At 35.6% G+C, this 27,549-nt stretch overlaps 2 pseudogenes across 2 annotated transcripts in view; one reads left to right on the top strand and one right to left on the bottom strand.

Annotated features, from left to right (window-relative positions):
- LOC147499364 (BEACH domain-containing protein C2-like) overlaps positions 1 to 21,392 on the bottom strand; it is a 38,170-nt pseudogene extending 16,778 nt beyond the window's left edge. Inside the window, exons 1-5 of the transcript XR_015195837.1 lie at positions 21,061 to 21,392; positions 18,818 to 20,957; positions 15,623 to 16,412; positions 13,495 to 14,208; positions 12,439 to 12,573 (exon numbers count right to left, since the gene is read on the bottom strand). The product of XR_015195837.1 is annotated as a BEACH domain-containing protein C2-like (transcript). The remainder of the gene's footprint in view (positions 1 to 12,438; positions 12,574 to 13,494; positions 14,209 to 15,622; positions 16,413 to 18,817; positions 20,958 to 21,060) is intronic.
- On the top strand, positions 455 to 8,214 carry LOC147499365 (bifunctional cytosolic FAD synthase/FAD diphosphatase-like; annotated as a pseudogene). The gene is made up of 19 exons (XR_015195676.1): positions 455 to 509; positions 1,789 to 1,859; positions 1,957 to 2,126; positions 2,207 to 2,324; positions 2,488 to 2,570; positions 3,153 to 3,212; positions 3,393 to 3,647; positions 4,007 to 4,103; positions 4,880 to 4,930; positions 5,011 to 5,091; positions 5,314 to 5,417; positions 6,148 to 6,272; positions 6,427 to 6,583; positions 6,715 to 6,808; positions 6,926 to 6,991; positions 7,293 to 7,370; positions 7,524 to 7,604; positions 7,673 to 7,809; positions 8,050 to 8,214. The product of XR_015195676.1 is annotated as a bifunctional cytosolic FAD synthase/FAD diphosphatase-like (transcript).
- Positions 21,393 to 27,549: the final 6,157 nt, after the last annotated feature.

Raw genomic sequence — 27,549 nt, 5'->3', positions numbered from 1 at the left:
TTGGGGTTCTAATTAAAATTTTATCTATGTTCTCAGTGTATCCCAAAGATTAAACAACCTGTCGTTGCTTTTGTCATTCGATCTGCTCAAGGTAACTAATTTACTCATCAATTGTTTTAAAAAAGTGGGGTTCTTGCTTATGGGTTTTCTCCAACTTTCGATTATGAGATAAAAGACGCATCTTTTATATAAAAGGTGCTTCTTTTTATTAGATTTGTTTACTCTCATGTGTTGTGACTTGATTTACTTAGTGTTGGATCGATGTTTTATCTAACACACTATTAATGGTTCATAGTGGTATTTTCAAAACTTAAATGCAATATCTGACTTGTTTTGATATTTTGTCTTGTTTTACAATTTGCAGTACCCCTTTGGTTTGTTCATTTGAAGTTATACCAATTAGTCTCACTTAATGTTTAAAGTTTTAATTGTTAAGTATTACAGGAAAAAAAAGATGAGTGTACATAGTATGGTAGTTGACAATACATATGAGTGTTTAAGTGTTACTTGTACGTTTGCATATAATTGGATCCTTTACATCTTAAATCTTGTGTTTTCATATAATTAGGAGTAGCTTAATTGGTTTGAAAAATGTCAATGCCTAATAAGCCTCAATGACCATGAAAAGGCTGATACATTGATACCATATGCACAATGAAAGGTCAATTCTGATTCTCTATGACACAAGCCGATACTTCGATCATCGACCAAAACTTTCCATTCTGTACCAATGACTTGTGAACAAGAATATGTATAAAGTGTTCAAAGTGTTTCCTCTTCCCAACTACTTAAGGTCACTGACTTTTTAGTCGATGTTACGTTCTATATATGAGACTTATAGCCTAATTTTTTTGCTACCTAGTTTCGTTTTGTTTTTCGCTCTTCTCGATTTGGTAGAACCCTGTGTAGACACATAATGCGGCGTTAGCATCACATGAATGTCTTTGTCTACGTTGGAGGTTTTTTTTACTGTGTATAAGCATGTAGGCTATCTGGTTGTACTTTTTTACCCTTCTCTTTTAACATGCCATTATGTTATCCTTAGAATGAGAAGGAAGTCAATTCCAACACAGATATCTTAGCTTGCCCAATTTGTTATAACCAACTAATACACAATGGTGACATGTTTTAATTTACAGTAGATCCTTATACTACACCATAATATGATATTTGCAACATGGACTTTTTTTGCTTTGCAACGATTATTTACTGTTAGTAAGTTGCCAACGCTTATATAGCGTTAGCAATGTTATAAAGCGTTATTTTATTTCGGTGAATTTCAGGAATTAATTGCTAACGCTTAAAAATCGTTTGAGAAGTGTTGCAAATTAAAATCTTGAAATATAAAACATAACTTTACTTTCTCTCCTCTCTCTCTCTCACCGCCGCTACACTCTCCAGTCTCCTCCCTCTCTGCCCACACACACACTCCACCAACTCCACCAACTCAAAGAAGATGAAGAAGAGTTTTCAGATCCAAATTATTCAAAGTAATAATTTCTTAAATTGATTTTGACTAATTTTTTGTTTTGTTTTGAATTGGTTTGTGGTTTTGATTTTTTTTTTTGTCACTCATTTGAAAGGGATTATTTCGGCTTTGAATAATTTCAAGGAGAAAATCTCAGAAAGAGAATTGAAGAAGCATGAGGTGACGATTTCAAGGTATATTTAACTCAAAACCTGTGAATTCCAAATCGTTGAAGCTAGATTTCGTTATTTGTGCTTATTTTAACGGACAACATAATTGGGCTTATGTCTAAGTAAAAGTAAAAGTACTGACATTTTCAGATAAGTATCTTTATCAAGTTAACAAGTTTGAAGAGGTTGCCTTTAGCTTTAATGGAGGGAAAGATTCAACTGTAATTTCTCTCCCATTTCTTGTCTGAATAGGAGTTCTATTTATGCAGTAAACTAGGCTCTTTACACATGATTTTTTGCAATTGCTTGGTTTTTCAGGTTTTGCTACATCTTCTTAGGGCTGGTTACTTTTTGCAAGTGGGAAAACCTGATGATTCAGACGGGAACGTACAAAATTGCACACTAAAGTGTCCCATACGAACTATTTATTTTGAGACCACGTATGCTTTCCCTGATATCAATTCATTCACTCACGAAACAGCTACAAAGTAAGAAAGCTTTTTGTTGCTTTTGATTTGTCTTTATGTCAGAGTATATAAAATAAATGGCTCTTTACTTGTTCGACCAGTTATGGATTAAAAATAGAAACTATTCGCTTAGATTTCAAATCGGGTTTGGAGGCTCTACTGAAGGAAAAACCAACCAAAGCTATATTTCTTGGTACAAGAATAGGCGACCCCAATGCGGTAAATGCATTTATTTTCACTCTTTTATTTTTCTCTCAGAAGAAATATTTCATTTTTATCCCAGCTGCATAGGCATTTCGCTTAGATTTTCACATTGAATAATCACCTTTAATGGGATCAACATGATAAATTGGCGTCCTTTGCATTTATTTTCTGTGTGCAGGTTGGCCAAGAACAGTTTTCCCCTAGTTCGCCTGGATGGCCACCTTTCATGAGAGTGAATCCAATCTTAGATTGGTCATACAGGTTATTTCTAACTAAACTAGCTTACACGTGAACATAGACTCTCAAAAGTTGGTGCGGGAAATCTGTAGCTTGTCATTGTTCACAACTTCATATTACTTAAGCGGAGGGATACATATACATTTCTTCCTAGTTTGTCTGTGCAAACCTAAGAACATCAATTCATATTCATATTCAATGAAAAGAAAAAAGAAAAAAGAATAATCTATTAAATAGAAAGAAAGGAAGAAGAAAAAAAGTTTGTGTCGGACACATGGACATGTTGTGCATACGGTTTTTAACCAGGGGTTCTTCTATACCCTAAATGACTAGGAAAATAATCTATTAACATAGTTACAGCTCCATGATATGTTACTTTCATAAGTAATTGTTTGTAAGGACGCGTGCTTTGTAAGGTCTTTAGCCAAGAATTAGTTGTGTAACTAAAGCATGGTAAGAATTTTTTTTCCTTGTGTCCGACTTCATATAAATCGCCGCGTCTGACACTCTGTATCTGTGTGGGACAACAACATGTGTATCTGTGTCAATGTGACTTGGGTTCAGACAAATTATGAAGGTTTTAACATCATTCTATCTTTCTTACAGGGATGTATGGGCATTTCTTTTGACATGTAAAGTTCAATACTGCAGTCTTTATGATCAGGGGTAAGTCTCTTTTAACTGGGCTTATAGTATTTTCTAAGTCAGTGCCTCGGAAGTTCTCCTGGTGTGAGCACCACGATTTAACTTTAACTGACTCTCATTGTTTTAAATGTATATAGTGGTTGTTCTGGTTTATCGAATTTATTTACATAGGTAATCATAAATGGTTTCTCTGTTTTACAGTTACACTTCTATCGGAAGTATATATGATACGGTACCAAATTCGTTACTGTGCATCAGTGAATCTAGCAAGAGAGATCACTTCAGACCTGCTTATCTACTTGCTGATGGAAGATTGGAAAGAGCTGGGAGAGCAAAACGGTGTACAACTCCGGCTTCTGGAAGTGTTCCAGTTGTAAGCAATGGACTGAATAGTATAGACCCGCATCAGAATAGTACTCTCACAGCATCAATTATTACTGTGGGTGATGAGATTTTGTAAGTCCTGATCTGTGGCATTACTTTTGTATTTTGACAAAGTTTCATTTCGATCAGTACGATCTTTTTTCTTTTGTGTTACATATGTGTGTGTTTTGTGTCACTACAGAAGTATTTAATACGTCTAAATCTTAGATCCTAAACTAAAATGAAACTAGCTTATGCTTCATCCATCATAAACATATCATTATACTGTATTTCCTGACATTACCAAAAGACATTAGGTTGAGGAACATATCCTTAATGCAATTTATTTATCTGGTACACCGTTATTGGTCACAAAGGTTGCAATTATGATTCATGCTTAAGTTTGAAGTTGTGTATCCAATATATGCTTCTCTGTCTCTTCCATAGCTCAGGTTTGGCTTTGGTGAGGACCAACTGGGACCGCCATTGTGTAGAAAGCTTCACTCTATTGGCTAGGCTGTATCACAAACTGCTGTTGTTCGGAATGAAGTAAGTAACTATTTTGTAGAAAAGAATTATTATAATTTTAATTGGTGATATTAAAATATTGCTAAGATTTATGGTGCCTGGATACTTCAATATGCCTAGAGTGACAACATATCTGTATCCACCGTATACAAGACCGCCACTGTCTTTAAACAATCCTATGCAATCCTAAATATTGCATGGTAGATATCCTCAATCACGACTTGTTAACTCGAGATCCCCCAACTCAAGTCTTTAAGCATTTTTACCAAAAAGAAAAAAAAGGTTGCAGAGAACCTTTTTCAAGACCTGTTTTGGGCAGAGAATTGATTTTTGGTATCATCTGTGAAATCTTGTTTCATTTACTCACAAACTGTAAATAATAGTTGCTTGATATTTCAGTCTGAATTTTCTTTCAATATACTGCGGAAGGATTTCATATAGACTGTGTTTTGTGATACATTAGTCTAGAGGCCTTTTAAGATTGTGATACTTCACAAGATTTTGTTCTTTGACTTGAAGTAAACCGTAGCTGACGGTGATGGTATTACAAAATTCTCCAGCTATATAGAAAGTTGTTCATTCAATTCTAACCACAACTCTTTCTCTACTTCAAGCAACACCAGTCCTCTTCTCTACTCTAAATGGTTATTAATACTTTTATCAGAAAAAACTAGGTATATGCTTTGAGTTACTTACATTCCTGATATGCAGATTGCATATCAATTTTTATATTCTAGAGGTATTTATGTTCGCTTCTTAAAGCTCCGTATTTTTCTTTTGTATATGTCAAAATGCAGGTCGATTCTGTAGCTGAACTAGTTGAAAAAGAGAAGTCTGCTAATGATATGGTAGGCCTCTCTCTATTTGGTATTTTTATGTTAGGGTATAAGCTCTTTTGTGTGGAAAACATCTGATCTCAGTCTTGCAGTTATTTATATTTGGAGGTGTTGGCCCCTTGCATTCGGATATTACTGTGGCAGGCATTGCGAAAGCCTTTGGAGTTCGTATGGTGCGTTTTAGTTTTACAGATGCAAGCAATTCTATGCTAACATGTTAATATTTTGGTTGTGTGAATGTCATCTTTTTTTTTTCTTCCTGTGAATGTTGCCTATTGTATTGTCTGTATGCTCTATCTATAGAAGAATATCAGGATTAATATTTATTGTTGTCTGAATAGGAGTTCTATTTAGGTTCTTTACACATGATTATTTGCAATTGCTTGGTTTTTCAGGTTTTGCTACATCTTCTTAGGGCTGGTTACATTTTGCAAGTGGGAAAACCTGATGATTCAGACGGGATTATTTATTTTGGAAATCTGTTTTCTTTATTAATAAGGTTTGAATTTATTGAAGGAAAACTTTAACTTAATAGTATCAGTAGTTAGGGTTTTGTTTTGGTGGGATTATGTCATGTTTCTCACTTTGTGTTGTTGTAATAAGAGGGGATCAAGAATGATTTGCGTTGTGTTCTTGACTTTATTTCTGACTTCATTGTGTTAGGGTTTGCAATTTGTTATTGAAATTTGAAAGCAAGTTAGAAGCAGTGGAAACTTATTTATTTTTGTGTGGGTCAATGTTAATTAGGAAACTTAAAAGGATACTCTATTGAGAAGTTGCCATATAATAGTGTTTTACGGTCTTACCGTCATAGGGCGTTGTTTAAATAATTCCTACGTTATTACTATGAGTATCTGTTGCATTGGGTTTTTTCCTTTTATTTGTTCAGAAGTATTTCCTTTTATTTTTTCTTGTGGAATGGTGGGATGATCTTAGTTGATAACGCATGTGTAAATTTGAACAGAAGCAGTTTCTGATGCAAACAGAGCAATTGAGCTGGATACTTCCATGGCCAAAGCATACCTACGTAAAGGGTGAGAGGACATTTACTTTTATGATCTTAAACATAAATGTGCTATATGCTGTGTAGATACGAAGTATTAGCGACTTTGCAAATGGTTGGAAACTTATATGGATTTCTTAATTATTATATTATTGTTCAATTGTTGCCTTTTATACCTTTCCTGTTTACAACTTCCATCTTACAAGGATTTTGTTTCTTTTTTAAGGACTGCCTGTTTAAAGCTGGAGGAGTTTCAGACTGCCAAGGCTGCCCTTGAAGCAGGTGCTTCCTTGGCACCTGGTGATGCACGGTTCTCCAATTTAATCAAGGAATGTGATCAACGCATTGCAGGTACTTATAGAATGGAATCTCATTTATCTACCCTTCTACTTAAATAGTGGTGAAGAATCTAATTGTCCAGCATATGAGTATAATTAGTATGTTTCATTTTTACATGTACACTTTATCGATTTTTAAGATTAATTTGCAATTTATGATTAATCAGAGGAACTTGGTGATCTGACAAAGCAACCAGTGGGCAATGTGGCACCAGTTGCTGCATCTCCTTCAGTATCAGCCAATTCTGCTGATGGAAAAAGTCATGAAAACAGTACTTTGTCCCATTAGGCGACAGTCACAACTCCTGCTAAACCAAAATTTAGGTACTTAATAGTCCCATTTTACCGTAATCATTGTCCTTGTGTAGTTTTATCTATAGGCTATATAATATAGAGAACTTTTTATGGTTCTGGACTTATTTGAAAATTTTGATCTTAATGATATGGTTATGCAGGCATGATTTTACTAGAAGCCAGAGGAAGTAGTTGTGACTATTTGCGAAGGGTGTACCAGAAAAATATGTGATTGTCGACTTCGGTGAACAGATTGTACGTTTTCATTCAAAAACTATGTTTTGTGCATGTATATCATGCTCATTCTTTTGTTAGGTCATCCCTATTTCAAGGAAAAGATCTTAAAATAATTCCACCTCCTTTGTAATGCAGCTAAGTGTTACAATTGATATCCCTGGTGAAGATGTGTACCATTTTCAGCCACGCTTATTTGGAAAGGTATCTCTTTGTTTGCCGATTTAGTGTCAACTCTTTTTGTTGCTGTCTTGTAACATAGGAAGTGATTGCCCCTTGATATGGATTTAAGTTGACTTGGGCAACTTTTGCTAATTATTCAGACGGGATTTAAGTGGGAAAATTGCACACTATAGTGTCCCATACGAACTATTTATTTTGAGACCCCATCTGCTTTCCCTGAGGTCAATTCATTCACTCACGAAACAGCTACAAAGTAAGAAAGCTTTTTGTTGCTTTTGATTTGTGTAATTTAATACTACTTTTTTTTTTGTCTTTATGTCAGAGTATATAAAATAAATGGCTCTTTACTACTCAAGGACGCATGAGGAATTACATTACTTATGCCACCACTCTCCTCCAGGTCTGATTTTAATGTTTTATTAGACTATATAATAATTAATAAGTTTCTAATCCAGTATAGCTACACTTTTAATCTTATTACCATGACTGGAATATGAACATGTATGATAGAAATTGATGGGTTAAAGCTTACTGTGCTTCTATATTTCTTCAGGATAAAGGGTCTAACGAGATTGTTCTTAAAGCTATGGGGAGAGCTATCAACAAGAATGTCATGATTGCTGAACTATTTAAGGTACTAACAGTTTTTTTTTTTTTCACTAGTCACAAATATTATCTAAGATGAATTTCCTTTTTCCAGAGAAGGATTGCTAGTCTCCATTAGAACACATCTATTGGATCAACTGATATTATCGACATGTGGGAGCGCCTTTGGAAGAAGGCCAAAAGAATTACTTCCCAATCTAATGAGTCATGCTCACCTCAAGCTCCTCGTCAAGGTAAAAACTTAAACCTCACTCTCTATTTTCTCAATTTTCAACTCGTCAAGTTACTATAAGGTTTTCTTTTTATGCACCAATTTTATGTAATTATTGTTTATGTCGTCGAGATATGGGAGTAGACAACAAATGCTCTATCTTTTTTTTTTTGGGGTCAAGTATTTAATTAATTGCATGAATTTAATTAGTATGATTGTTTTTCTGAGTTCATTATTTATTTTGTGATTTTTTTGGAATTAGATAGACTTTGTGGAGCGGCACTAGGATTTATATTGAGTGAAGCCATCGCCATCGATGCTTGTTATTGCATTTTGAAGATTCGGGATTGTTTGGAAAATCGTATAGAAATTTGTAATATTTTTGAAGTTATATATATGGTTCAATGAATATAATATTTTTTCAGGCGCTTGCTTGTGTTTATTTTACTTGTCAAATGGTATGAAAAATTAGTAATTTTATTTGTTTCTATATGAAACCAGTGCTGGTTCGTTCGCAGGAAAAAAAAATATTTTACCGTATCAATACATTAGTAACGGTTGTAAACCGTTGTAAAGCAAAAAATAAATATTAAAGCATCTATCAATAATCGTTATAGATTAAACTACGCAACGTTTTTTAACCGTTAGTAATTGTCACTCTGCAACGGTTAATAACCGTTGCAGAGTGACAATTACTAATCGTTATAGATTAAACTACGCAACGTTTTTTAACCGTTAGTAATTGTCACTCTGCAACGGTTAATAACCGTTGCAAAGGGGTTGAAAAATTTGGTTTGCAACGTTTTTTAATCGTTAGTAATTGTCACTCTACAACGGTTAATAACCGTTGGAAAATTTGGTTTGCAACGCTTTTTAACTTTTTCCCATTCTGTGGCCATTTTCAGGTTCTTGATATACGAAGTTCGACATGGTCCAAGAGGTTAAGGTGGGGACTGTCTTCAAAATTGTCATCTCCAGTATTTGTTCCCTGTGCTGAGCATCCCTTGCTTCGTATTCTTTAGGACAGTGGTGCATCTTTTTCACTGTATTTTGATATACTTTAATTTCTTCTTATCCTATTATCAGTTGTTGAATACTATTTTTATATAGATTCTATAGGAAACTAAGCTTCTTTCTATTGTTGAACATACGAAAGATCCTATCGAGGTCATATTATGTTAAATTTGCAACTTTTTTGTTTTTGTTTTCCAAGTTTGGTATAGCTTTCTTCACTAATTTTTTTTTAATATTCTTTCTCATGCCACTGAAGGAATTTAATATCCAGACTTGCACTTGGTGTTCGTGCCTTGAAGAATCATAGAAAAGTATCGCTATTTGATGTGCATCCTTCTTAACGGAACAATCAATATGATGCATCTTTATCTTCTTAAACTACAACGGGAAAAGAAAAAAGAAGAGATTTTTTTTTTAGTACCAGTGCTCGACACCTTCCTCACTTCTTCTTGACTAGGGCAGGAATATGTTTAATTGTTCCACTTAGAATTGGAACATTTTGTTCATCTTCAGTCGTTTTCAACCCCCTAATAGGTTGTCTACTCAAATCTAAGGGGCTATTTGTTTTTTTGGGTTAAGTTATAAGAGGGTCTTATAAGAGCATATGTTATAAGATGGTCTTATAAAGTGGTTTGTTTTTCATTTTAAGTTCCTCTTATAAGCACTTGTAAAAATAGAAAAAATAAATACATGACATCTTATAGATGGTTATTTGACAAATATAATCCTGCTTTACACCACATTTAACTTGAATAAATTAATTTAAAACAAGCGTATAGTTAGATTTTCGGTTTCAAATCAATTTTGATAATTAGAATATCAATTTTAGAAAACTATTTTAATTGGCGGTGGTGGTGGTAGTGGTCTTAATAGCACGGTGGTGGTGGTAGTGGTAGTGGTAGTGGTAGTGGTAGTGGTAGTGGTGGTGGTGGTGGTGGTGGCAGTGGTGGTGGTGGTGGCAGTAGAGGTGATGATATTAGTCTTAATAGCACGATGGTAGTGAAAGTGGTGGTGGCGGTAGTGGAAGTGGTGGTGGTCTTAATAGCACGATGGTGGTGGTAGTGATAGTCTTAATAAATAGCACGGTGGTAGTGGTGGTGGAGGTGATGATGGTGGTGGTGGTAGTGGGCTGCATGGGTGGTGGTGGTGGCTAAGACAATGGAGTTATTTGGAAAAAGAAGATAATGAAAATGGAAGAGAGAAATAAAACTAGGGGTATATGAACGGGTGTTTGAGTCATTTTTCAAGTTATAAGACTTATAAATTGAAGTAGATCCAATTTTTTGTACTTATAGAATCGGAGCCTCTTATAAGACATTTCTAAGAATGTCTCTTTATAAGAGGTAAAAACAAACCAAAAATGTCCAAAATCACTAGGCCACATCTCGATAAGAGGTTATAAGACCTCAAGGTCTTATAAGAGGCAAAACAAATGGCCCCTAAGAGTATAAGGTTGCATTGTGCAAGAGTAAATAATTGATTGTGCGAGTAAATGATTGATGTACCGAGTCTTTAAAATGGTTTGTGGCAGATAATAATGTATATATGCATATATTATGACAATTTTTGTTTCTTTTTTTGACATCAATGATATGTGACATATTTATTGTCATATTGTTAAGTATGATAAAAACAATAACATATTAGGCAGTTATTATAACGGTTGGAAAGACATCTTTCTTATGACAATTGGAATGACATAGTACGACTTGTTTCAATGCCACATCAAATTTGGTCTCATATGACTCTAAATTGTTTGTAATGAAAATATCCACAACGTCGTATTAAATTCTCAATGTCATATTGGCGCTTTACTTCTAAAGGTTTCTAAAGTAACATAAGTACCCTTTTCTCCAACACTAAGTCTAATTTAAATATCATTTGGAATGACATATACATATATTACACCATTTGTAATGATATTAGTACTAATATATCATTTGGAATGACATGTATATATATTACTCCATTTGTAATGACATAAAAACCAATATGCTATTTGGAATGATATGAACCTATACTACGCAGTTGTAATGACATAAGTACTCATATATCATTTGGAATGACATAGACCTATATTACGTCAATTGTATTAACATAAGAGCATCTCTAGGTGGTGGAGACAAATCCCCATAGTTTGTCTCCACCAATAAGAGTAGTCACTCACAAATCGTCCCCAACTCTAGGTGGTAGCAACCAAATTAAGTAAATAGTGGGACCCAATTTTATTTTAAAATTATTTTTTGTTAAAACTGGGCCCCAAGTTAGTTTTTAAATTATTTAATTAAAAATTAATTTGGCTAAAAAAGTGGCAATGGTTTGTATGTGATTCTCAATGTCATATTAGTGCTTTATTTCATAAAGTAACATATGTAGGCTTTTCTCCAAAGACCCAATTTATATATTATTTGGAATGACATATACATATATTATGCCATTTGTAATGACATTAGTACTAATATATCATTTGGAATGACACACACACACACACACACACACACACACACACACACACACACACATATATATTACTCTATTTGTAATGACATAAGAACCCATATGTTATTTGGAATGATATAGATCTATACTACACAGTTGTAATGACATAAGTATCCATATATCTTTTGGAATGACATAGACCTATATTACGTCATTTGTAATAACGTCATAGACCTATATTTTACCGATATATTTAGTTCTTCATAAAATACCAATTTTATCGGGGAAAAACGTGATTTTTAACCAATGAAGTGAGTTCCTCCAACCATGGAATTAATTCTTAGAATGTCGGTGCCAGTTAGCTCAATAACCGATATATTTCACGAAGTATCACAAGACTTTTTCTTGAGTTTCTTCCTCAGTTTAATTCTTTCCTATGGTTTAAACTTTAGAATGTCACTTGGCACCTAAGATTGTTTTTTTTTGACATAATCACCAAACATATTATGTAATCCCTAAAGCCTAAAATTCCCTCCCTTAGAGTCTAACGAGATCTACAGCTTATATTGTCAATCACTAACATTACCACATTAAAAAATATTCACCTCTAATTCCCAGTCTAACCTATTTTGAAATTATCTCATCGAAATCCATTCACTTGTATAGCTTCGCTCTCTACACTCCATTTTTCATTTTTTAGTATCTTATATTTAAAAGCTTTCTTATGCCTTACTCTTTTAGTCCTTTTGGAAGACTAAGATTTTGCAACTTTTTTACTAAAGAGAACAACAACAAAGACATTCATTTTTCTAGTGATTTCTGCTGAACCTGCATCATTTCTTCGCATTTATATATTTTCAAAAACTCAATGCTTTGTCATTCCTTTTTAAAGATCCAAACTTCGCATCTTCATCCCTTGTTTTTTTGGAATCAATAAATAAATTACCAATCAAGTCACATTATATAGACAATTACATTACGACCCACCAAAGTAGAAGATGTATATTACGCTAAGATCTATCCAAGTAAACACATTGACGTAATCTATTGACAGTTTCTATTGTTTCCAAGAATCCTAAGACACGTGCTCAGAATCATTCAAGCACCCGGTATTACTAGGGCCAATTGTAAATGTGTAAGGATGTTGAGGCTGCCACCAAACTTCAGTAAAACTGTACAACATACATATTGAATATACCTGTATGGCGCGAATTTGAAATTCCCTGGATGCATATGGAAGTGAACGGAGAAGAACCAGCAAAAGCTGAACGTGTTCAAATCGATGACCATGATCATAAATATTTAACCCATCATCTTTTGTAGAAGCATTTATCTGAAAGAAATCATATGGGGATCAATTGGTATAATTATAATCAAATGGAGACCTAAAACAAACAACTCTTAATTCCTAACAGATGTTCACATGCATATTATCAATCAAACATGTACGAAATCATGTGAAGATGTATATGTGCACAGGCAAGATCTCTGTGAGTGTGTGTGTGTGTGTGTGAGAGAGAGTGTGGTGTGTGTGTGTGTGTTGTTCATCAAATCTGCAAAGCCTAAAGTTGTTGGCTTTCTCTATTTCAAGAGTAATTAGTGTGATGGCTAATTATCTTGCAAAAGCAGATTCTTCTTCTCATCTAGATGACTCTTTTTCTCTTTATCAATAAAAAATTCAATTCAATCCCACAGAATTTTAAAATTACATCTTTCACATTTGATGTGCCCTAAGTTACATGGAATGATTTTGAAAAAATCCATCAAGGATCACGTATCCCAGACCATGTCGGACACATATTGCATGTAATTTATCCCAATTACAATTAGAGCCAATTGTAATTTAACCTAGGAAACACCAAGATATGCTACAAGGCCATCAAAATCAAAACAAAATCACACACAGAGCCAATTGTTATTTACTCCTCAGAAACACAAAATCAAACAAACCAAACAAAAAAAACAAACGCACACACACCACTTGTGCAAATCCATCTCCCTTCGTTCAAAAACTCATATTTCTTTTGTTAAGTTTTGATATCTTCATTTCTTGTGTAGTATATATATAATAGACCGCCTAGGCTGCCCTCCTCGGAACGACTACCTCCTAGCGCTTTTTAGAACACTGGAAATAACCATGTACAACCTTAGGTCCAGTAACAATAAAATAACTTTGTGTGTAAAGTGTTGTTCCATCCAATTCATTGACAAAAGAAAACCATATGACAAGCTAGAAAAGCAGCAGTAGCCATACCGATGCAGCCAAAAGAGCCATGTAGACATTAGTTGTCATAAGCCTACGTGGTGCCACTTGAAGAGCTTTTTGCAAGGCAAAAAGTAGCAGAGAAAGCTTATCATCAAACATCGTTCCACCTCCATCATGCAGTCCATTACCCAGAATGCTACTTGTCATATTTGATGGAGTATGTGCACCAAATTTCAAATGTCCTGCTGCCACTAATGCACCTAATAGACTGATGATCCGAACAACAATGCCATCGCCATTGTCATTATTATAGACATTGTTTCGAGCACTGTCAGCAGTTATTGAGAAACTTATACCACCCAAATTCTTTACAAGTAAATTCTCAGACACAGGCGTTCTTCTATCAATACTATTATGGATAGAAGCATCAATGGAGTTGCTACCACTACCAGACAATTGTAATTCAAATGCTTCTCCATCAGAAACAGATTCATTTCCCTCAACTGCTACTAAAGTTTCATTGTGACTTATTTCATCCATGATACCAGCAACATCAACAGATCCTTGAAGAAACTCATTTTCCTCATTCTTAACAATAGAGTTTTCAGTATTACTGTTGTCACCAGCTTTTGCTTCTCTTTGCAGGAGGACGAGAAGTGTTTCTATCCCTCCACAAGATAGAAATGATTCAGCAAATGTGTGAGCCCTCAATGTATTTGGTTGAACCACCAACCTGTAGATTAAATGCAAAACCTTCACAACCTGGAAAAGCAAAATTATTAGGCATATGATCTATATCAGATTACATTGATTCCCAAAGAACACATCTCAAGAAATAAAACCTAAAGCATGAGCTCTCGAACAAATTTTACAATCCTACCCTGATGGGCGAAAAAACCTTTTAACTGTGTGCATGCTGCAGAAAGCGGGGAGATTGTAGCATGGTTGTCCATGCAAAACTTTTGTTTTGGGATCATTATGAAAGTTCGAGTTCTAACATTGGCAACTTTTGCTTCATTATAAAAGTATAAGTTAATTTACTCCCATATGTTTTAGCGTTCTTGAATACCACCATGTTTTTTTTCATATAGTAGTATCACTACCCCCTCATCTTTAGTCAATTTAGACCTCTTTCTTTTCATTTCCATTGCTGCCTACTCTTCAACAAACAAAATACCAAAAATCGGAAAGGTTAATATAATCCGTTGTTATCATTTATTCGCATTCATCCACTGATGTTTGAGCAAAATCAGAGAAATGATATTAGTAACAGAAAAAACAGAGGATTGTATCAAATTCTGAAACACTTTAAAAAGAGTTGCAAATTTCAAGGTCAGTCGTATCTAGGATCATGATTATTGTCACAGAATAATCCATAGGTCATTGCCACTTTAGCCACAGAAATCACAGGATAATGTGAAATTACTCTTTGACATTCATCTCTCCATCCATAATAGTAACGAACTCTGGTTAATGACACACTTGTAAAGCCCTCGTGAGATGAGCAAAGAGCTGCTTTTAGCAAACAAGATGATTACACCAAGAACATTATCCTCCAAAAACAGCTCAGTTTAACAAGTTCACGGTAGGAAAGGAGGAGGGCAGATTTAAAAAGCTACAGTCTGTATCATCTTGAATCTCATACAATGTGCTTAGTGAAATGGACCACTCTTTATTTCTGTCTGAGGGATAAAAACTATTTTTAGTGAGGACACTCTTAGGGATGAGAAATACTCCACCATAAAGTAGCCTCGCGCTAATCCATGTGAGTACCAAGAGTGAGCGTGTGGATTTGGGTGTTTGTGCATGTGTATCAGTTATTGTTTATTAGCAGCCCATCTTTGAAAACACCGAACAAAATAAACTCATGCGGCCCAAGTTGAGATAACTCAAGTTTGGTGAAGATAAATCTCCTTCATATATAATACACCCTCATAGTATACAACTGTACCAACAATTCTGGCCATATCAAATGTGAATTGCAAACACTAAAAGTTATAGGTTGTTCTCTCATAGATTCAACATGGTTAGAATAAACAATAAAGTGACTTTTTGGGAGCATGACCTCAGTTGTTTTATCACAAATTCATCAAAATCAACCTTGATGCATTTCCACGTTGATCATAGAAACGTAACAATATTAAGAATACACTACGGAAATGATTAGTTATTGCACCTGATTAGGCTGTGGACAATCAACTAAAAACCCGATCAAACAACGAACATCATCCGGTGCAACTGAAGGAGCTGCTCCTCCCACTAAGAGTTCAATAACCACTAAGAGCTCATCGACTAATGCATTTACTTCACCAACTGGTCTTGGTGTCTCCTGCAGTGAAAAAGTATTGACAGAGTCTTTTTCTCGAATGACCCAATAGCATCTTCTGCAACTATCAAGAAGCATCTGCACAGCATTAGCATCTCGCATGACTGATGACTCGGTAAATACCATGTCAGCGAGGGAAGATAGGAGCTTCTTCTGTAGTCCATAGTTGCATAAGCTCCACATTTTCAAATCCAGTAGTAAAGTACTAAAAACTGCACTTTGAGTGCATAATTATTCTTCTGAGATTGACAGAGGGAAACGATAGCTGCAACTAGCTCCTCATCTCCAACTCCATTTTGCTTTCCAAGATCTAAAGAAGACAGAGTCTGCAATAAATAGTCTAAGATTCTCGACAAAACCTCAGGCCCCTTGTGCGGCCCTTAACTCTTCATTATTTCCAGGATATTGTATGGCCATGGAAATAATTCTAAATATTGAAGCAGAAAGAGATGTGCGTGGCAGAAGACAATGGAAAAAGACCCCTGTAGGGTTCAAAGCTATCTTCCTGCACATTGCTTACTGCCAGAGGTAGCAAACGACATGGGTCCACCATAAGCCAAGGCCCACAGAGCTTCAGTTACAAGCATTAAAGTGGCAGCGTGAACTTGCCCAAGAACCTCAGCAGGTCTTCTATGTGTTCCTAATATAAGAAAAAATAAAATGAAACCATTTACATTGGAAAATTAATTCTACAAACCATTTACAAAAATAACAAACCATCCCAAAATTCTCTAAGTATTATAATAAGAAAATGTATATATAAAACGACTCAAGAAAAATTAACAAATAAAAAATAATCATAATGACAATAATAGTAAGGGACTGTCTATGAAGTAAACCCATCCATCAGCACTACATGTCATTGAGTAGAAGACAAGTTGCCTCAACTAACAAGTATTAAAAAAAAAATTAACAATTTATTCCAACAGATACCTTTTTTTTTTTAATCTGATTAGTATCTATTAATCTGTACCATGTTCAGTTGGATTCTATGACTTCAATACTCAACACAGATTCACAGAACCTTTCTTCCCAACTTCACATAATAATTTGTTTAGTTTCTTCTGTTAATTTCAACCAGTTGTATATCATCATGTGTCCCTCTCTTATAATTCGTTTTTGTTAAGTTCAAAGATACAGTGAGATCCAATTCCAGAATACAGCTTCAGTCCATAAGTTGATTTGCATTAAGAATACTATTCTCAAAGACAATTGTGATAACAAACTATTTGACCGAACAACCGTACTTATGTTAACTTCCTGCAAAACTTAAAAATAGCAATAAAAAGACAAACTAATAAAAGAAATTTCATATTGTGACTTCTAGATCTGATTCTCACAAAGAATTTTTTTAGTTTTTGCACAGATGTATCTTTCCAGTAATAGTTATACTTCCATTTTCTTTTCTTTTTTTCTGATTGATCTTTCCAATAATGGTTGCATACTTGCATTCCATTTATCCAAATAAAGTGAAGTTATATATCAAACAGGCCTGCGGCATGAGCATTGCAAATGGGCCCCTTAGTATTGAATAGTAGTACCAAGAGTTCATAAAAAGCAACAGTCCTGCTCCATATAAAAACCACATGGCTAGAAAAAGAAAAATAAAATAAAATAATATATATAACAGAAGGTTCTAGGGACATATATTATAAAAACAAGTAAGCAAACTCATAATCGTTAGGGTATTTTAAAGTTTTAGAATAGGGTAAGTTTTTGTAGATATGATCTCCTCACTATTTTAAACATTTTCACAAAAAAATCGAAGTATTTGGGAATTTCTGACCTTGCGAAATATAGCATCAATTATCTTGAAAATGTAGGGTCCTTGATTTGTTGACTACATTCGATGGAGGTAGAAGTTTCCAATTTAAATTAATTTTTGTGACAATGTTTTAAGTGGTTGGAAGGCCTTAATGCTCATGAGTTTGTTTACGTGTTTTTATAATATATGTCCACAGAACCCTCCCCATATATATATACATCCATTAATAATCCAGAACTAAATTTAACTGTAAGAAGTCATAAAAACGATTCTGGGGGACCACAGTAACAAGTGTATACTACGTCATTCAGGTTCCTGTTAATATCCACAGCTGGATCTATCCACAACTGTTAGTGTACGTTATAAGCTTCCCATTATATAACAAGTGAATCATGAAATTGGGTTTTCAACTAGTCTTTTCAGAACTAATTTGCACTCTTCCATGATTCAACTCAGCTACTTAGCCAAAAGGTATATCTAGGATGTAATATAATATGCTTCTAAACAATTATCCATCAACCAAATACATGACCTAAAAAATACTTTGTATAAAAAGATGAGACTTTCAAATCCAACTTAAAAGGACATTCCAACAATTTCCAGAAAAAATATAACATTCCAACTTCCAACACCATTTCAATAACATTCCAATAACTACAGACCAATGCTTAGTAGAGAAGTTGTGGAAAACAACGAAAGGAATTTCAAGCATTTAAAGGGGGAGCTTTAGACAGACAATTCCAAGATTGGTTTGAGAATGGAATGCACTAATATTCAAAATTTGATGTACTGCATTTTGGGGGTCTTGGGTTTCTGTTCCTTGATATCTTCCTAAAAGTAGAATGAATTGGAGTCTGAATGCTCTCCTATTCGGGTAATGTAAATTAAGTTCACATCAAAAAACTTACATGTTTCCAATCAAAATTAAAGTAAAAAAAATTAATTAATAAAAATAATAGATTAGATATGACATGCAAAAACCTCAATGAAATTCGAAACTCTCCACTTCCTCTCTTTGGTGTCACATATGTTGCTTCTCTACTTATAGAATTGAATAGAAAATATTTAAGCGCTTGTGGTATACTGAGAAAAACATAAATTCCACCCTCAAAAAAACGTTCATATCAAGGAATGTTTGCGGTTTATATGAAGGAATGGCATAACAGATGAAGCCGTAAAGGGATCAGAAGGGGATGAAATTCTAACAATTGTCTAAAATTAATTAGATTAATGTGGACAAGTCAAATTAAGAGAAAGAAAAAAGAAACATGTAAGCGAACCTGCAGCACCAGAAGGGGAAGCATCTGGACAGAAACGACCACTAAGCAACTTAGGGTGATAGAGAAGGTGCAAGCTTCCTCCAAGCTCTGTATCCAAAAATGCACTTTCTTCTGCCAAACTCCAAGACATGGTGGTTGGATGCTAGCCATGGCAAGCCAGCTCCATTACCAAAAGAAGGAAGTACATCTCCTCCTCTAGAAGCCAGACGAGCCATCCTTTCAGGGCCAATTATCTCCTTGAAAATATAAATAGGCCCCATCTCAGCAAATAGTGGGCATTGACGCCGACGTCGCTGCAAACCAGCCATTGTTGGAGGAGGATTTGTCCCAATACAACAAAATGCTAGAGGCTTGGATATCCGTGGGAAATCAAATGGACGACTTTCATACAAAAGAACCATCAATATACAATCTCAGCTCACTTTCTGCTTTCCCTAGCAAACTCTGCTTGCAAGTGTGTTCAAGTCCAATAAAATACCAGTGCTGTGGCTTGAATGCATGAGTGAAATGCAAAGGAAGCCTTCTTTCCCTTGCCACTACCACATTCAACTACCAAAAACTGAGCATGAAAATAAGCCTCTATCCCTTGATTATCAGCAGATAGAAAACTGAATAGCCGAGGCATGTGAGTCGCCTTCACCAGCAAAGCGCACTTGCAGCAGCGCAGCCGACATGGCGAGGATTTTCCAGACGTGGCTGCAGCAGCTGCTGCTGCGATTTCTGCAGCAGCTGTGGCCGTATTTAGAGTATCAGCAAATGATTCTATGTAAATCCATGTTGCAAATGCATAGCCATTAGTGAATGGCCAGCGACTCTCACCAGGACCTAGTAAGCCAGAGCTTTCACCATCAAACTCAAACGCGTGCTTGCTGGACCTCTGCTTTCCTTTCCACCCATGGCTTTCTCCAAAGAAAGCAATAGACGGTTAGCCCAGAATGTCGTCATTGTTCTCGTAATAACCTGAAGCCACCTATGCAAATCAATTACACTCAGGGAGTGAGCTGCTAAGTATTGGATGCAGTAACACAAAGAGGTACCATCCCAAGGTAACAAATTTGTTGAATCCTTGTCGTGAACAAATATCTTCTCTGCAGACTGTAAAAGAACTCCTAATAGACCAGCTGGGGAGCACATTGATCTATTTCTAGTGCATGCCCTCAATATTGCAAGCAATCCTTTAACCATTAGGTGTCCTGGGTGACATGTTACCATCATAATCACCCTCACAAGGAAGAGAAGGAATCAGCTCACCTGCAACAGTGGCAGCCCTGGAGTTCAGCATCACACTAGGTGGATTATTATCTTCACCCTCCTCAAAGCATTCAACACCACCCATTGTACCAAGAAGTGAATCCACAACCAAAAGAGCAATGCAATCGGCTTCATCCTCTCTTCCAACATTCTCCTTACCAGATACGACACGTTTAAGTTTTTCCATACCTTCAACTTTTCCCATTATAGCAGAATCCACTAAATGCAGGAGCTCCGGAGACACATTCGGCATAGTAGGTTTGGGCTTGGGCTTTGCGGGTGAACTTATAGGTGAAGAGTATCCAGTGTCGCTATACATACTGGAGGGAGATTCAATACTAGCAGGAGAAGCAGACTGTTTCACAGACAAACTCAAATGTCTCTCAGCCAAAGGGTTGAAACCAATATTATCTAGGCCAATGTCCAATTCAACCATATCCTTACCACTAGAGTATTCCAACATGTCCTCATTCATAGAGAACTGACTCGCATTATCAGAATTAGTAGAAGATCTAACTGTATCCACCTGAGATTGAGTAACACTCTTTTCTTGATCTTTCAAAGACACTTGTTCAAACTGTTCTTCTACATCACCACGACTACCTCCCCCATGCAAAACTGTATCTATTATCTCGTCAACTGCTTCTTGTGTGTCTTCTTCCATTTATTATTTATTGGTATTGGTATTGGTATTGGTATTTGACCGATCAATTAATTAAAAGGACAAAATCAACGGAGAATTTTGTATACAATACAACCATGATGATGATGATGACGTTAACATTTGATATGCATACCTTATAAACAGCTGCTGATCAACGCATTTTTATCTTACCTGGAAAATGAGTAAATCATCAGATCCCCTCTCAATATAAACACCAACATTGTACTGTAATAAGAAAAATAAATAGATCTGGATTAGATTTGATTGTTTAAGGCAGATCTACATCTACATTAATTAATTGAGAGAGAAAAGTGATTAATTGTGGTACCTAATGATGACGGGTTCACAGATAGATTGCTTGGAATCTCGAAATAATAGGCGAATTGGGCGGGCCGAGGAAGCCGCTCGTGGTTTATGTGGAGACTAGTCAAGTACTCAAGTTGGTGGTCTAAAGGCACACAATTTCGTGGTCCCGACCGGGCTCACCCATCCCACATGCAAGTTTTAGTGGAACTTTTTGGGACAATAGAACGGCTAGAGGCTTAGTGGTCATTTTACTCTTTTATTTTGAGCCATGTATATACTTAATTAACTAGTATAACTGATAAAATTGGAGAGTGAGCGGAGACTGAAGGAGCGAGAGGGAAGGTGAGTTTGGAGTGAAGAAGAAGAGAATAAGAGAAGAGAGACAAGAATAAGAGGACACTTAGAGTATTTTTAGGAGTGATATCAACCTAGCCTAGCACCAAACACCAAATTTCCAACAATTTGGTGTTTTTTCAACTTCAAGAGAGCTACGTGTTGATGAAAATACTAAACCAAACACCAAATCGGCCAATATTTGGTTCCAGATTTGATGTTGTATCAATTCACTCACGCGATTTCCCCAAAACCGCGCTAGAGATTGGGAAAGAAAAAAAAAAAAAAAAAATTATGTGCGATACATGGCGCGGTTTTCTCAAAACCGCGTGAGCTTGGGCCTGTCAGATGGGCTTCTATGGCGCGGTTTTGGAAAAACCGCGTGAGCTATATGGCGCGATTTTGCCAAAACCGCGTAGTTGCTTGGTGAAAATTTGATGTTGCTCCTAAAGTTGTTTAGTGTTTTTTTTGTTCAAAATTTTGGTGTTTTTTTTGTAGCTCTCCTAAAGATGCTTTTAGACAACAACTAACGAAATAACATTTTGGGCCACATACTCCCCTCATTGGCCCCAAAACGCGTTAAACTCCACTTAACTATGAATAGTACACTAGTGTTACAAGTAATCGTAGTAGGTCGATGGGCGGGCGGGCCGATGCAATCCAAACCGATAAGATAGGAACTTAGAACATAAATGTTGTCCGATAAGACTATTGGGTCAGTTATGGACATATCCATGTCCGACCCGATAACGGCCCGGCCTGAAAACTAAGGTTATTTTTTTAGTTTTTCAAATAAGTACTATTAAATTTGTAACTACTAGTATACATAAAATGTTAAGAGGCTTGATGGATTAGTGTTGTAGTACCACATATAAGGCTTGGGTTCGAGTCTTACTACACTTTATTTTAGATTTTTTTGAGAAATAATAAAAAAAAAATACACTATTTCCATATTTTTTTAGAGAAATAATAAAAAAATACACAATTTCCATATAATCTTATTGGACCTAGACCTGGACTTGGACCTTCTAAATATAAATATAATTTGGACGGGACTTGGACATAGGTGAGTCCTATTCAAGTCCGGCCCGTTGACAGCCCTAGTCGCAGGTGATTATTAAAAGGTGGACAAAAAAAGATAAATTGTGTATTGCCTAATTCCATGAGGACACGTTTTTCTAAAGCCCAATGGTAATCTCGCAATTGTTTGTAAAATTGAGGGCAATGTCCTAAATCAAGAGAGAGACGTATGAATTTCACTGTGCAAATCGACATTTTTACCCCTCTCTCAACTATGTTATTACATAATATGTATTTTTTATTTTTTACTGTGATCATAATAAATGAAACAAACTCTTTAAAGTAGTTAGATGAATGAGTGCATTTAAGAGTTTGGTGCGTGTGAAAGTAAGAGAGTTGGTAATGGTGGTAGAGTGACGAGGACACACATCGTCTTCTTCATGAATCCAACACTTTACAAGAAGTGAGAATTCAATCTCTTTGTATATATTTTTTTTCTTTAGATAATAAGAATTATGTCTCTTTCTATATATACCTTTGTGTTCAAGAATATATAAATCGTGTAAATTTATTTCTTGTTCGTACAAATCACCCTGAGTCTTCTCATCTCCACTTCTCCTTTGTGATCGCTTTATTTTTCCCACTATTTTTTGGAAAATACTAACCTATTTTATGGGGAATACTAATCTTTTTGCTATTATCTAATTCTCTACATATTCTATTGTTGTCTTGGCAATAAAAAAAGTTATATTTTTGTTGTTTTATATATAATTTATTTCTATCTAATAAAAATGTTTGGTGTGGGGTTGCAGGGCCCCATTTGGTGGCTACAAATCCTTCTCACAAGTTATAAGTTATGACATGGCAGATTCAAAACTATATAGGGTATGTGTGATTTAAAATGTTAATTTGAAATAATATTTGATCATTATTGATTTGGTCAACAATGGCTGCTTTGTGGGACACCTTAAGGATTACACCCTAATGACAAAACCTAATAATAATTTTGCCTCAAGTCTACCGTAATAAATTTGTATTTACATATGACAATATAAATTTACACAATTTTATTTTACCTATGAAAATGTAAATTTATATAATATTTTTCATATATACATTTGTATTTACATATGACAATATACATTTACATATAAAAATTTAAATTTACATTGTAAGAGCATCTCTAGGTGGTGATAGTATACTCTTCAAATTTGAATAAAAAGTTTGGAGATTCTGGTTGCAGATTTTGACCAACTCTAGGTGATCGCAAATATCGACCGCAAATTTGATGATATAGCCCACCACGCGCGGCATTAGTACTGGCACGCGCTAGTACTAATGTCGCGTGTTATGCTTGATAAAATGTCGCGCGACAGTTAGACTTTTGTCATTTCACAACTTTTTTTTCAACTTAGTTTCTCTAGTTCTAGCAAAAAATTGAATTCCAACGACGAATACATCTATAATAACTAAACAAGATGGAGTAGTGACGGTGAGGAAAAAGAAAACAGTGGTAATAGTGCATACATTTAGAACAATCCCATTGGTGATCTAGATGATGAACCAAACACTTCTGAAGCTGGAAATCGGGAGTCGAGGCGATCCATTCTTTGCCGATGTCGGCAAAATCGATTTTGAATTTCTTGCTGAGGGTATTGATTTCAGCCATCTTAGACCGGTGTCTATGAGGTTTCATGATAGGCATATCTTAAGAGTTATTCTTGAACAACAGGTGTGTATTTTAATTCATATATTATAGTAGTAGTTAATTTTAGTAGTTAAATACGTACATTTTTATTTTTAATTTTTTAATTTTAGTTTCATTTTTGCGTACATCATAGATGTGTTATGTATCGGGTTTGGTGCACTCTACGTGTGCTTAAGACGTGGTAGGATGATATTAAAAAAGTCGGTGCACTTGACCATGTTAGAGATGCAATTCTAGCAACTCCCTTTGGTCATCTAGTTGACATACCTTACAATAAGACTGACATTCAGGGAATTATTAATGGTTTAGTTGAGAGATGGTGAGATAGTACACATACTTTTCGCTTCCCTCAGGGAGAGTTGGACTTCACTCCACTAGATTTTCATATGATATATGGTTTGAGAATAGGATTAGGTCAGCCATTGAGATGTATCACTGAATTTCAGAGTTGTGCCCAAATAATGACTTTCTTCCCTTGTCTGACCGAGGAGTCATATGACAGTGCTGGTGTTAGGATTTATAGTATCAAGCCTGCATACATTACACCGTTGACTAATGACGATGGGTTGTAGTTTTTAATAAATTATTTGTCACTTGATTCTGATGATGGTCAAGCACATGTTGATGAGTATGTAAGAGCTTTCTGTATGTATTTGATGGGCGTCTTGTTTCTTCCTTCTGGAGATTATACGATTAACTTGGGATATCTAGCCAACTTTGAGCACTTGCATGAGTTGGGCGATATTGATTTTGGTGAAGTCATATACTGTAATTTGTTGCGTTGTTTAGATAGGGCTTCTCGGCAAACTGGTGTTGCTAGTAGTTGATCTTAGCACTTTTCAGTGTTTTTTTAAAAATTTACTTACTACGTGCTAAAACTCAATAATTCATTACTCACTGTTTTTCTTTTAGAATGCCAATCTAGTTCGAGTAGGGATTTCGTTCCAACTTCTAAGACAATAATCTAAATGATCACAACTGAAATCTACACCTTAGAGAACTAAGTGAGAAGGATTTGATAGATAGATTTTTTTTTTACACAAGTTATATAAAATTTGTAAGTTTGTTTTATAGTTAAATGAAAGAGAGAGAAAGATAGGAAAGTATTAATCCTACTCATCCAAGGCCTAGCTACAAGTCTTTTAGAAACAGGTCACTACCATCTCAAATCCCTAACATAACATACTTATCTCTAAACATATCATGCTAGCATGTGGAATTGAAATGATATTTCATCTCTGAAATATCATTTCAACTCCTAGTTCTACTTTACAACAGTTGATCAGATATTTGTCTATCTCTGTCATTTTGGGACAGGATGAAAAATAGAACATAAGTCTTTTAAGTAGTGATTTTGGAATCCTAAATTTGTAGCCTGATCCTCACATGAGCATCATTAACCCTCCCCTTGGGAGAGTTTTAGCTCATGATCATAGGATTTGATTAAAACTATAAGTAAGATAAGTAAAAGAAGAAATGAATACAAAACCAACTAATTACCTAAGGAAAACAAAAGTTTTTATTCAAGAACTAGAAGGTGGAGTCCTCCATTAACAAGTTACAAGTTTTTTTTCTTAAAACTAAAAACTAAAAACTAAAAGTAAAGACATGGAAGTAAATGAAAAGTAAAAGTCAAGGAAGTAAAAGCTAGCCAACTCCCAAAATCAGCCCCCCTTTACATAAGAGAGTCTTTTTATTTTCTCCCACGTGAAACACTCTCCTCTCATTTTTTTTTCACTTATCCACAACTAACCCCCATTTGACACCTTTCATTTTTTTTAGATAATCATCACCTAAATCCAACCAAGTCATTAACTTCATGCAAGGTGTCAAATTTGCACAAATTATTTGCACCTCTGTCTTGACTTGCATGATCACTCATCAAATCTTATGGACCCGCCTAGTGGGTCCACGTGCAGTGTCCAGTGGCAGTCCGGTATTTTGGCATTTTTATAATTTCCCGCCTATGCGTAGAGTTCGTCGCACTGATCGTCGGAGTAGCTTACTCATCGCATTCAGAGTCCTGGTTCAAGAGATATGAGCTTCGGAAGTTTGACGCTTCTGTGCACGTAATCCCATTTCTGACTTGATTATGTATTATTTGAGTCTTTGGGCTTTAGTCCAGATTTGTTGGGCTTCACATGGGCTTAATCGGAAAGCATGTGTATACTCCCTATTCCGTGCTTAAATGTTGCCTTTATCATAATTTTTACATTAGTTGCTCCAACCTGCAAAAAGCACGAAGATGCGATTATTTCATGATTATTAAGCACAAAATTGACCGAAATGTTATGTCTCTACAGGTTTTTATAATATAGTTTTAGGTGCTTATCAGTAGTCCCCAGATGGGAGGGTTTGTCATTCTCTTAAAGGTATGGTTTTATAAGTATTTCCGTGTTGCAAATCTTATCCTCACAGAGTACACCGATGAGAGGCCTAGGCTCAGGGCTTGGCACGGACCTCGTCGAGCCGAGCTCGTCGACCCGGTGAGATCAATCATAACATAACTTTTGTCCGAACCCAGATTGAGCTTAGCATACATGCTTCTATTGTTTGGAGGCCTTGGCAGACATCTGTGCACCTTGGCGCGGATGACTGTAGATACGCATTGTTCATTTCTCATAGGAGGATGGTATTCACTTGTGGGAGTGATATGAAGTGGTATTTAGGGGATATATGTTGCAGACAGCTCACACCAGGCTTTGGTATCCCCCCTGATCCGCCTACCCATGTATTAGAGGCGAAGGACATGACCTTACAACAAGTCCTTGAGAGAAACGTGCATTAGAGTTGGCTAGTAGCTTCTGACCTAGTTACATTGCAAACTTATGAGCAATATTACCGTTATTGGTTTAGGGTATCTATTGGTCATTTGCTCCCAGCTGTGGGTCGTACATGCAACATTCATACGGTTAACAGAATGGGTGTCAGACGTGAATTTCAGATTGGCTAGCCGTCACAGCCGACGTTTTAGCATGGACTTGTACACACATTTGTTCCAGCGCCAGCTCCCCTTCAGTCAGAGTGGCCTTGGGTTTTCAGTTTGAGTGATCTGAGTGGCCAGACGATTTACCATCCCATTTATTCTATTGATGACACTCGCGCCGTACAGTTAGAGCCTGACCTTGGACATCTACCTCTGGTAATTATTTTTATTGGTTTTGGTTTATTATTTTTGTTTATTATGAAAACGACATAAATTATTAATAAATAATTATTTCAAGATGAGCTATGCATGAGATATGACACATGCCTTCGTGTAAATGATGGCTTGCGCTCCTCGGTATTTGCCTACAGTGTTGAGAGAGAGAGACTTCTTTCCCAGGCTTATGTGGATTATGACGATTTGAAACGCTAGGTTGATGAGTTACAGGCTCAGATTTAGCGTACAAGGGTGAGTTCATCACATGGACAGACGGAGAGTTCAGCAGAAGAATAGTCGAGGATGAG

The sequence above is a fragment of the Coptis chinensis genome, chromosome 5, assembly GCF_015680905.1.
Source record: "Coptis chinensis isolate HL-2020 chromosome 5, ASM1568090v1, whole genome shotgun sequence".
NCBI classification, from domain to species: Eukaryota; Viridiplantae; Streptophyta; class Magnoliopsida; order Ranunculales; family Ranunculaceae; genus Coptis; species Coptis chinensis.
This window is presented reverse-complemented; position numbering and strand designations above follow the sequence as displayed.